Here is an 11,341-nt window from a genome sequence, read left to right as displayed (position 1 = left end):
TCAGCCTTCCGAGTAGCTGGAACTACAGGCGCGCGCTACCACACCCGGCTGATTTTTTTGATTTATTGTGGAGATGAGGTCTCGCCAAGTTGTCCAGATGGGTCTCAAACTCACAGGTTCAGTCATCCACTCACCTCAGCCTCCCAAAGGCACGGGATTACAGGCTGAGCCACCGAGCCCAGCTATATTAATGGATTCTATTTGATAGTATTTTTTGTAGGACTGTTGCATCTAAACTAATAAGAGATAGGTCTGTAATTTTCTTATTTAGCAGCAACTTTATCAGGTTATGTTATCTCATAAAATGAGCTGGAAATTGTTTCCTTTTTTCTATGATCTGGAAAAGTTTTTGTAAGATTGGTGTTATTTCTTCCATAAATGATTGTAAGAATTCACTAGTATATTCATTTGGGTTGAGAACTTTTTTTGAGGGAATGTTTTAAATTATGTTTTAACTTTATTCAGTGAATATAGGACCATTCAGAATATTTTTATTACTTTTTTTTTGAGTCAAAGTCTCACTGTCACCCAGACTGGAGTGCAGTGGCACCATCACGGCCACCACAGCCTCGAACTGCTTGGCTCAGGTGATCCTTCTACCTCAGCCTTCCAAGTAGTTGGAACTACAGGACATGCTGCCACACCTGGCTAATTATTTTTTTTATTTATTGTAGAGATGAGGTCTCACCAAGTTTCCCAGGCTAGTTTCCAACCCTGGACTCAGGCAATTCTCTCAACTTAGCCTCCCAAAGTACTGGGATTGCAAGCGTGAGCCACCGCTCCCAGCTACTTTTTTTTTTCTTTTTGAGTCGAAGTCTCACTCTATCACCCAGACTGGAATGCAGTGGCATGCTCATGGCCACTGCAGCCTCGAACTGCTGGGCTCAGGCAATCCTTCTGCCTCAACCTTCCAAGTAGCCAGAACCACAACTGTGTGCCGCCATGCCGGGCTAATTTTTTGATTTATCGTAGAGACGAGATCTCGCCAAGTTGCCCAGGCTGGTCTCAAACCCGTGGGCTCAGGCCATCCTCTTGCCTCTGCCTTCCAAAGTGCTGGAATTACAGGCGTGAACCACTGCATCCCATCTAAGTTATTCTCTTTTTCTTACTTTTTTTATTTTGCTTTTTTAAGCACTCACTCTGTCTCCTTGAACTCCTAGGCTAAATCATCCCACCTGAGCCTCAGCTTCCTGAGTAGCTAGAACTATAGGTGCATGCCACCACACCCAACTAATCTTTTTCTAACTTCTTGAAATGGATGCTTGTGGTTAGTGGCTACCATATGGGACAGCATAAACTTAAAGGATACAAAGTAATAGTCCCCATTATATCTTCATTTAATTAATCTGTCTGGTCCCTGTAAAAAACAGATCCTGGAGGATGACAGGAAACTACAACAAACTCAGCCAAGTAGTACCCCTAATTACAGCTGCTTTGCTGTATGTAGTATCATAGCTACAGCCAATCAACAGGGTCTCAAGTACATGGTATGCGGCCATTAATCTGGCAAATGCATTCTTTTCCATCCCTATCAGCAAGGAGAACAGAAATAGTTCACATTCACTTGGAAACGACAACAATAACATCTCTGGTCTTGCCCCAGGTCTATATTAACTCTCTTGCCCCATGCCATAAAATAATCTAAAGAGATCTGACCCCCTGAAGGTCTCTCAAAACATCACTATACTGATTCTGCTACACTGATAATGTCACGCACACTGGACTGGTTGAGCAAGAAATGGCACGTACACCCGGTACCTTGGTAAGACATTTGCTCTCCAGGGCAGATAGTCACTTTATTTCAGAGTTCTCAGGATTAGCCAAAGCCTCGTGTCTACTCCACACCCCAACTTCTGTCCAGTCCTGCTTGGGATCGGTATAAGCTTTCTGTATTCCAATTCCCTCCTTAGAAGCAGCTTCCCTGGAAACTCTGTGATCAAGAAACAAACCTCACCAGGCAAAAAAATAATCCAAAAGTAAATTGGAAATTTTTTTTTGAGTTGAAGTCTCTGCGGCCCAGGCTGGAGTGCAGTGGCACACTCACAGTCACCCCAGCCTCGACCTGCTGACTCCGGCGATACTTCCGCCTCAGCCTTCCAAGTAGCCGGAACTACAGACGCGCTACCACGACTGGCTAATTCTTTATTTATTGAAGAGACGAGGTCTTGCCAAGTTGCCCAGGCTGGCCTTGAAGCTGTTGGCTCAGACAAGTAAATTGGAATTTTAATATGTGACAACATTCGAGGCAAAAATTAATAGGACAAAAGGGAACTGTTACAAAATGGTAAAATAAGCAAGAAAATACAAACATCAGAAATGTACTTGGCAATACAGATTAACAATACACAAATATCTCTCCTGAATCTTCTTGTAAACAAGAAAAAATATGCAAAAGTAATAGTTAACTTCACTGAATACCTTCTATGTGCTGGGCATGCTCTATGAGCTTTACTTGTATTAACTCATAATCGTCATCACAACACAATGAGAAAGAACTACTATCTCCCCATTTTACAGTTATACAATAACAGTAGACAAATTTAGGAAAGAAAATAATAAATCAGCCGGGCTCAGTGGCTCAGCCTGTAATCCTGCACCTTTGGGAGGCTGAGGTGAGTGGATTGCCTGAGCCTGTGGGTTCAAGACCAGCCTGGGCAACTTGGCAAGACCTCATCTCTGCAATAAATCAAAAAATTAGCTGGGCGTGGTAGCGCGCACCTGTAGTTCCAGCTACTTGGAAGGCTGAGGCGGAAGGATTCCCGGAGCACAGCAGGTCGAGGCTGCGGTGGCCGGGAGCGGCCACTGCACTCCAGTCTGGGTGACAGAGTGAGGCTCCAATTCAAAATAATAATAATAATAAATCAACTACGGAACCAGAAATATTTACATAGCTCTCTTAAAAACCAATGGAACAGGCCAGACATAGTAGCTTACACCTATAATCCCAGCACTTTGGGAGGCGGTGGTAAGAAGATTGCCTGAGCGCACAGGTTTGAGACCAGCCCAGACAACTTGGCAAGACCTCATCTCTACAATAAATCAAAAAATTAGCCGAGTGTGGTGGAGCGGGCCTGTAGTTCCAGCTACTTGGAAGGCTAAGGCAGAAGGATCACTGAACCCAGCAGGTCAAGGCTGCGCTGGTTGTGAGTGTGCCATTGCACTCCAGCCTGGGCGACAGAGTGAGACTTCAACACACACACACACACAAAAGAAAAACCAATGGAAGAAACAGACAATAAACAGAAATATAAGATCTGAAAAATACAAATAACATGCTCAATCTATTATATGTGGAAATTTCTTTTTCTTTTCCTTTTTTTTTTTTTGAGTTGGAGTCTCACTCTGTCCCCCAGGCTGGAGTGCAGTGGCACGCTCACAGCCACCGCAGCCTGGACCTGCTGGGCTCAGGCGATCCTTCTGCCTCAGTCTTCCAAGTAGCTAGAACTACACGCATGTGCCACCACACCTGGCTAATTTTCTGACTTATCGTACAGATGAGGTCTTGCCAAGTTGCCCAGGCTGGTTTCGAATTTCTGGGCTCAGGCAATCCTCTCGCCTCCACCTTCCAAAGTGCTGGGATTACAGGCGTGAGCCACTGTGCCTGGCCATATGTGGAGATTTCTACATCCAACAAACAGATAATATATTTTTTTCTCGAACATATGAAACATTTACCAAAAAAATCACTAAGTACTAAGATACAAAGGAGACCTTAATACTACATTTTATTTATTTTATTTTATTTTATTTTATTTTGAGTTGGAGTCTCACTCTGTCACCCAGACTGGAGTTCGGTGGCCGCTCCTGGCCACCGCAGCCTCGACCTGCTGGGCTCCGGCGATCCTTCCGCCTCAGCCTTCCAAGTAGCCAGAATTACAAGCATGCGCTACCACGCCCGGCTGATTTTTTGATTTATTGTAGAGATGAGGTCTCGCCAAGTTGCCCAAGCAGGTCTCGAACCCGCGGGCTCAGGCAATCCACTCACCTCAGCCTCCCAAAGGCGCGGGATTACAGGCTGAGCCATCAAGCCCAGCTATTTTTATTTTTATTTTTATTTTTTTAATTTTTATTTTTTGAGTTGGAGTCTCACTCTGTCACCCAGACTGGAGTGCAGTGGCTGCTCCCGGCCACTGCAGCCTCGACCTGCTGGGCTCCAGCAATGCTTCCGCCTCAGCCTTCCAAGTAGCTGGAACTACAGGCACATGCTACCACGCCCGGCTAATTTTTTGATTTATTGTAGAGATGAGGTCTCACCAAGTTGCCCAGGTGGGTCTCGAACCAGCAGGCTCAGACAATCCACTCACCTCAGCCTCCCAAAGGCGCGGGATTACAGGCTGAGCCACCGAGCCCAGCTAATACTACATTTTAAAGTCTCAATATTACACAGCCTGTGTTCTTTGACTATGATGTAATAACATGAGAAATTAGTAATTAAAGGATAGTTTTTTTTATTTTCTTGAATTGGAAACTCACTCGGTCGCCCAGACTCGAGTACAGTGGCATGCTCTTGGCCACCACTCCCTTAACCTGCTGAACTCAGGTGACACTTCCGCTTCAGCCTTCCAAGTATCTGGAACTACAGGTACATGCCACCACACACAGCTAAGTTTTTTGACTTACTGTAGAGACGAGGTCTTGTCATGTTGCTCAGGTTGGTCTCAAACCCCTGGGCTCTGGCAATCCTCTCGTCTCAGCCTTCCAAAGTACTGGAATTACAAGTGGTGAGCCACTGCACCTGGCTAGGGATTGCTTTTTATTTCTTATTTATTTATTTATTTATTATTTAGTTTTTTGAGTTGGAGTCTCACTCTGTCGCCCAGGCTGGAGTGCAGTGGCCGCTCCCGCCCAACGCAGCCTCGACCTGCTGGGCTCCCGGCGATCCTTCCGCCTCAGCCTTCCGAGTAGCCGGAATTACAGGCATGTGCTACCACGTCCAGCTAATTTTTTGATTTTTTGTAGAGATGAGGTCTCGCCAAGTTGCCCAGGCGGGTCTCGAAACCGCGAGCTCAGGCAATTCACTCACCTCAGTCTCCCAAAGCGCTGGGATTACAGGCTGAGCCACCAAGCCCGGCTAGGGATAGTTTTTTAAACTCCAAATTTCTGGAAATTGAAAACATATACTATTAAGTAAACCTTGGATTAAAAAATAAATCAAGCCGGGCTCGGTGGCTCAGCCTGTAATCCTGTGCCTTGGGAGGCTGAGGTGAGTGGATTGCCTGAGCCCGCAGGTTCGAGACCTGCCTGGGCAATTTGGTGAGACCTCATCTCTACAATAAATCAAAAATCAGCCGGGCATGATAGCGCATGCCTGTAATTCCAGCTACTCGGAAGGCTGAGGCGGAAGGATCGCTGGAGCCCAGCAGATCGAGGCTGCAGTGGCTGGGAGCGGCCTCTGTACTCCAGTCTGGGCGACAGAGTGAGACTCCAACTCAAAAAAAAAAAAAAAGTCAAAGAAATTATAAAGTAAGGCATGGAGGCTCATGCCTATAATCCCAGCACTTTGGAAGGCCGAAGCAAGAGGATTGCCTGAGCCCACAGGCTCAAGATCAGCCTGGGCAACATAGTGAGACCTTGTCTCTACAATAAATAAAAAAATTAGCCGGGATCGGTGGCTCAGCCTGTAATCCCGCGCCTTTGGGAGGCTGAGGTGAGTGGATTGCCTGAGCCCGTGGGATCGAGACCCTCCTGGGCAGCGAGACGTCATCTCTACAATAAATAAAAAAATCAGCCGGGCGTGGTAGCGCGCGCCTGTAATTCCGGCTACTCGGAAGGCTGAGGCAGAAGGATCGCCGGAGCCCAGCAGGTCGAGGCTGCAGTGGCCGGGAGCGGCTACCGCACTCCAGTCTGGGCAACCGAGTGAGACTCCAACTCAAAAAAAAAAAAAAAAAAAAAAATTAGCCAGGTGTGATGGCACACACATGTAGTTCCAGCTACTTGGGAGGCTAAGGCAGAAGGATCACCTGAGCCCAGCAGGTCCTGGCTGCAGTGGCTGTGAGCATGCCACTGCACTCCAGCCTGGGTGACAGAGTGAGTCTCTGACTCAGAAAAAAAAAAAAAGAAATTATGAAATATTTAAAATTAAATAAAAGTTGTCAACTTTTCCAAGATACAACTAAGGTTTTACTTAGAGAGTACGTCAATTGTACATTAATTGCACATTAATTGTACATTAATAAATGTGTGTGAATCAAAGGTGGGGAAGAAAGTTGTTAAACACATCAGGATTGGCAAGACATGGTGGCATGCACCTGTAGTCTTAGCTACTTGGGAGACTGAGGCAGAAGGATGGCTGGAAGACAGAAGTTTGAGACTGTAGCACATAATGATTGTGACTGTGAAGAGTCACTGCACTCCAACCTGGGCAACACAGTGAAATTGGCCTCTGAATGTACATATATATAATATATATTTATAAATAAATGTATATAAATATATGTGATATTTGCCAGGCATGGTGGCTCACAGCTGTGAGCTGAGGCCAGGAGGGTTGAGGCGGGAAGGTTGCTTAAGCCCAAGTCTCAGAGGCCAGCCTAGGCAAATAGCAAAACGTCATCCTTACAAAAAAATTTAAAAAGTAACCAGGCATGGTGGTAATGCCTATAGTCCCAGCTACTCAGGTGGAAGAACTACCTGAGCTCAGGATGTCAAGGCTGCAGTGAGCCCTGTTCTGTTCATGCCAATGTACTCCAGTTTGGGTGACAGAGTGAGACCCTGACTCAAAATAAATAAATACATACATAAAATGTATATGATATAGATATCATATATATGATATATACATATATAATATATTATAAACCAAAAGAAATATAATTAAATTATAGCAAAATTAAAAATGTATGTGCAGCCGGGCTCGGTGGCTCAGCCTGAAATCCCACGCCTTGGGAGGTTGAGGTGAGTGGATTGCCTGAGCCCGCGGGTTCGAGACCCGCCTGGGCAATTTGGTGAGACCTCATCTCTACAATAAATCAAAAAAAATTAGCCGGGCATGGTAGCGCATGCCTGCAGTTCCAGCTACTTGGAAGACTGAGGCGGAAGGATCGCAGGAGCCCAGCAGGTCGAGGCTGCGGTGGCCGGGAGCGGCCACTGCACTCCAGTCTGGGCGACAGTGAGACTCCAACTCAAAAATAATAATAATAATAATATTGATCAAGTTCATGATCAAAGCTTTGTAATGTCTAATAACAAAAAGGACCAATATCAGAAATATATAATAAAATGTTCTAAATCAACATTTTTAAAAATGGGAAACACTATAAAAAAGGGGGCAAACGAAATGAAATTATAATCAATTCATAAAAGAGAAAAAACAGGACAGTCATGGTGGCTCACGGCTATAATCCCAGCACTTTGGGAGACCAAGGTGAGAAGATTGCCTGAGCCTGCGGGTTTGAGACCAGTCTGGGAAACTTGGCGAGACCACATCTCTACAAAAAAAAAAAAAAATTAGCTGGGCATGGTGGCGAGTGCCTGTAGTTCCAGCTCCTTGGAAGGCTGAGGCAAAAGGATCACCTGAGCTCAGCAGGTCAAGGCTGTGGTGGCTGGAAGCATGCCACTACCCTCCAGCCTGGGTGACAGTGAGCCTCCAAATCAAAAAAGAAGAAGAAAAAATTAGAAAAAACTTGAGAAGATGCTCAAATATTTTAAATTTGCTGCCCAGCATGGAGGTTCATGCCTGAAATCCCAGCACCTTCGAAGGCCCAAGGTGGGAGAATTGTTTGGGCCAGGAGTTCAAGACAGGAAGTTGGAATGTAGAAATCCCATCATTGGTGGTGGGAGTGTAGACTGGTACAGACATCCCAGAACCCCAGAACTGAGGTCAGTATGTGCAAGAAATTATCACAGAACCAAAGGAGACACGTATTTATTTTAAAATATTTATTGCAGCATTGCTTATGGCAGCAGGAAGTTGGAGGTCATCTAAGGGCTCATCATTGGGTTAGGGAACAAATAAAGTCTAGGGATCTCAATATAGAATATCCTGTAGCAGTTAGGAGCAAAAGACTAGAAGGTCACCGAGTCAAAGAAAGTAGTTTCTTTTGTTTTGTTTTGTTTTTTGAGTTGGAGTCTCACTCTGTCGCCCAGACAGGAGTGCAGTGTCTGCTCCCGGCCACCGCAGCCTCGACCTGCTGGGCTCCGGCGATCCTTCCACCTCAGCCTTCCAAGTAGCCGGAACTACAGGAGCGCGCTACCATGCCCAGCTAATTTTTGATTTATTGTAGAGATGAGGTCTCACCAAGTTGCCCGGGCAGGTCTCGAACCCGCGGGCTCAGGCAATCCACTCACCTCAGCCTCCCAAAGGCACGGGATTACAGGCTGAGCCACCGAACTCGGTTGTTTTTTTTGTTTGTTTTTTTATTTGAGTCGGAGTCTCACTTTGTCGCCCAGACTGGAGTGTAGTGGCCGCTCCCGGCCACCGCAGCCTCAACCTGCTGGACTCCGGCGATCCTTCCGCCTCAGCCTTCCGAGTAGCCGGAATTACAGGCGCGCGCAACCACACCCAGCTAATTTTTTTATTTTGTTGTAGAGATGAGGTCTCGCCTGCCCAGGCGGGTCTCGAACCCTCGGGCTCAGGCAATTCACTCACCTCAGCCTCCCAAAAGCACGGGATTACAGGCTGAGCCACCGAGCCCGGCCCTGTTTTGTTTTGTAAAATGGAGATAAGTGGTCAGATTAGCGGTTAGCATGATGAGATTTTTTTTTTTTTTTTTTGAGTAGGAGTCACACTCTGTAGCCCAGGCAGAAGTGCAGTGGCATGGTCACGGCCACTGCAGCCTCGACCTTCAGGTTTCAGGTGATCCTTCTGCCTCAGCCTTCCAGGCATGCGCCACCACACCCGGCTAATTTTTTTATTTATTGTAGAGATGAGGTTTTGCCAGGTTGTCCAGGCTAGTCTTGAACACCCAGGCTCAGGCAATCCTGTTGCCTCCGCCTCCCAAAATGCTGGAATTACAGGCTTGAGCCACTGGGCCCAGCAGGATATTTGCTTTTGATTACTTCTATTTTCACAGGAACCAAAACAATCAGCTAAGAGTAAGGAAAGATAAAGGGATACTGGAAAATAATTATGGACTCAAGGAGCATTTGTAAATAAAGCCTCCCTCTGCTCATTTAATTCAGTCACCTCAACATCCAACAGAGATGGCCAGTTACAAGCCAGGTGTATCCGCTGTGTGTATTCCAGAAGCTTAGCATGGTGTTTCTCCAAGTTAAAGAATGAATAGATACCAGCAAATATATCTCGGAATCTAGTTGGGAGGAGAGGGTTGGGGCTGGGGATAATAGCAATAGATACAGCTAGCAGTTGTTGAATACTTCTGGAAGGTTGATCACAACACAGTAACTCAGAGTTCTATTTGTCTTTTCTTATTAAATCCAAACAATGATCTTGTAAGTAGATGCAACTGTTTATAAACAAGGAAACCAAGGAGGGTTTTCTCCTTCAGAACCAGGGCCCAGAACACTAGGCTGAGATGGGGGAAAGCAGGTAGGAGTGAAGACCCTTAAGGGCTATTACGTTTACCCGATTCCCTTGAATCTGAACACATGAAGCTCCTGTTTCAGTATAAAGTAAGAAATCTGGTTGGGTGCAGTGGCTCAAGCCTGTAATCCCAGCATTTTGGGAGACCAAGGTGAGAGGATTGCCTGAGCTCAGGGGTTTGAGACCAGCCTGGGCAACTTGGGGAGACCTCGTCTCCACAATAAAATTAAAAATTAGGCCGGGTTCGGTGGCTCAGCCTGTAATCCCAGCACTTTGGGAGTCTGAGGTGAATGGATTCCCTGAGCCCATGGGTTCGAGATCCGCCTGGGCAACTTGGCGAGACCTCATCTCTACAAGAAATAAAAAGTTAGCTGGACATGGTAGCGCGCCTATAGTTCTGGCCACTTGGAAGGCTGAGGCAGAAGGATCGCCGGAGCCCAGCAGGGTGAGGCCGTGGTGGCCGGGAGCGTGCTGCTGCACTCCAGTCTGGGTGACAGAGTGAGACACCAACTCAAAAAAAAAAAAAAAATTAAAAATCAGCCAGGTGTAGTGATGCATGCCTGTGGTTCCAGCTACTTGGAAGACTGAGGCGGGAGGATCACCTGAGACCAACAGGTGGAGGTTGCAGTGACTGTGAGCATGCCACTGCACTTCTGCCTGAGCGACAGAGACTCCTACTCAAAAAAAAAGAAAAAAAAAGCCAAGACGTGGTGGTGAGTACTTGTGATTCCAGCTATTTGGAAAGCTGAAGCGGAAGGATCGCCTGAACCCAGCAGGTCAAGGTTTTGGTGGCCGTGAGCGTGTCCCTGCAGTCCAGCCTGGGCAACAGAGTGAGACTCCTACTCAAAAGAAAAAGAGAGAGAGAGAGAGAAAAATCCCAGGCCACAACCTAAGCCCCTCCTCCTGATCACCTGAACACCTCAACCACTGCCACCAGGTGGATGACCTTGGAGAAGTTACACGTTTCCAGTTCTGTAAAATGAAGGATAATGTTACCTAGTTCACATAATTTTTATGTTAAGTGACACATTCCCTGAGGCACTACATTTGAGGAAATGCTTTGCATATGCAATGGTGTATGGAAGTACCTATATATGTTAATGGTTTGCTGTTGCTATTATTATGACTGCTATGCATATGGCGTGGGCGAAACCCACCTTCTCCAACAAAATGGGTCCCCTAGATTGCATATCAATACAGAATCGGAGGCCAGGCCGAAATCCCAGCACTTTGGGAGGCAGAGGAGGGAGGATTGCTTGATCCCAGGAATTGGACCAACCTGGGCAACATAGCGAGACCTCGTTTCTACAAAAATCAAAACATAAGCCAGGTGTAGCGGGGCAGGCCTTGTAATCCCAGTCACTAGACAGACTGAGGCGAAAGAATCACCTGAGCCCAGAAGGTTGCGGCTGCAGGGAGCCGCGATGGTGCCACTGCACTCCAGCCGGGGCGACAGAGTGAGATTCCTATTTTTTAAAAAAACAGCAAGTTTAAAGAAGTTTAGCCAGTCGTCTTTGCTAGGGGTGAGGGACGGAATTTTTCTTCATCAAGGCAAAACTGCTCTCGAAGACTTCAGGTCTGGAGTTCCAGGGAGAACAACTAGGCTCGCTGGGCGAGATCTGCAATGCCCATTGAAGGGATTTGAAATGCAGCGCCGTGTGGGACGCCCCTGCCACCGGCTGGGCACCAGGGGGCGCCGGTCGGACCCGTCTCGAGGCTAGCACGACCTTGGGCAGCAATTCCCGGTGCGCCCCGCCGTCGCTGGCCGGGATCGGGAGAGCTGGGGCTGGGGGCCCCAGGGGTCTACCCCATTCGTGGCCGCAGTCAGTCTCCAGCGTCCCTCCTCCTCCTCCTTCTCAG

Source organism: Carlito syrichta, unplaced genomic scaffold (genome assembly GCF_000164805.1).
Source record: "Carlito syrichta isolate Samal-C Ts95f unplaced genomic scaffold, Tarsius_syrichta-2.0.1 Scaffold115635, whole genome shotgun sequence".
NCBI lineage: Eukaryota > Metazoa > Chordata > Mammalia > Primates > Tarsiidae > Carlito > Carlito syrichta.
This window is presented reverse-complemented; position numbering follows the sequence as displayed.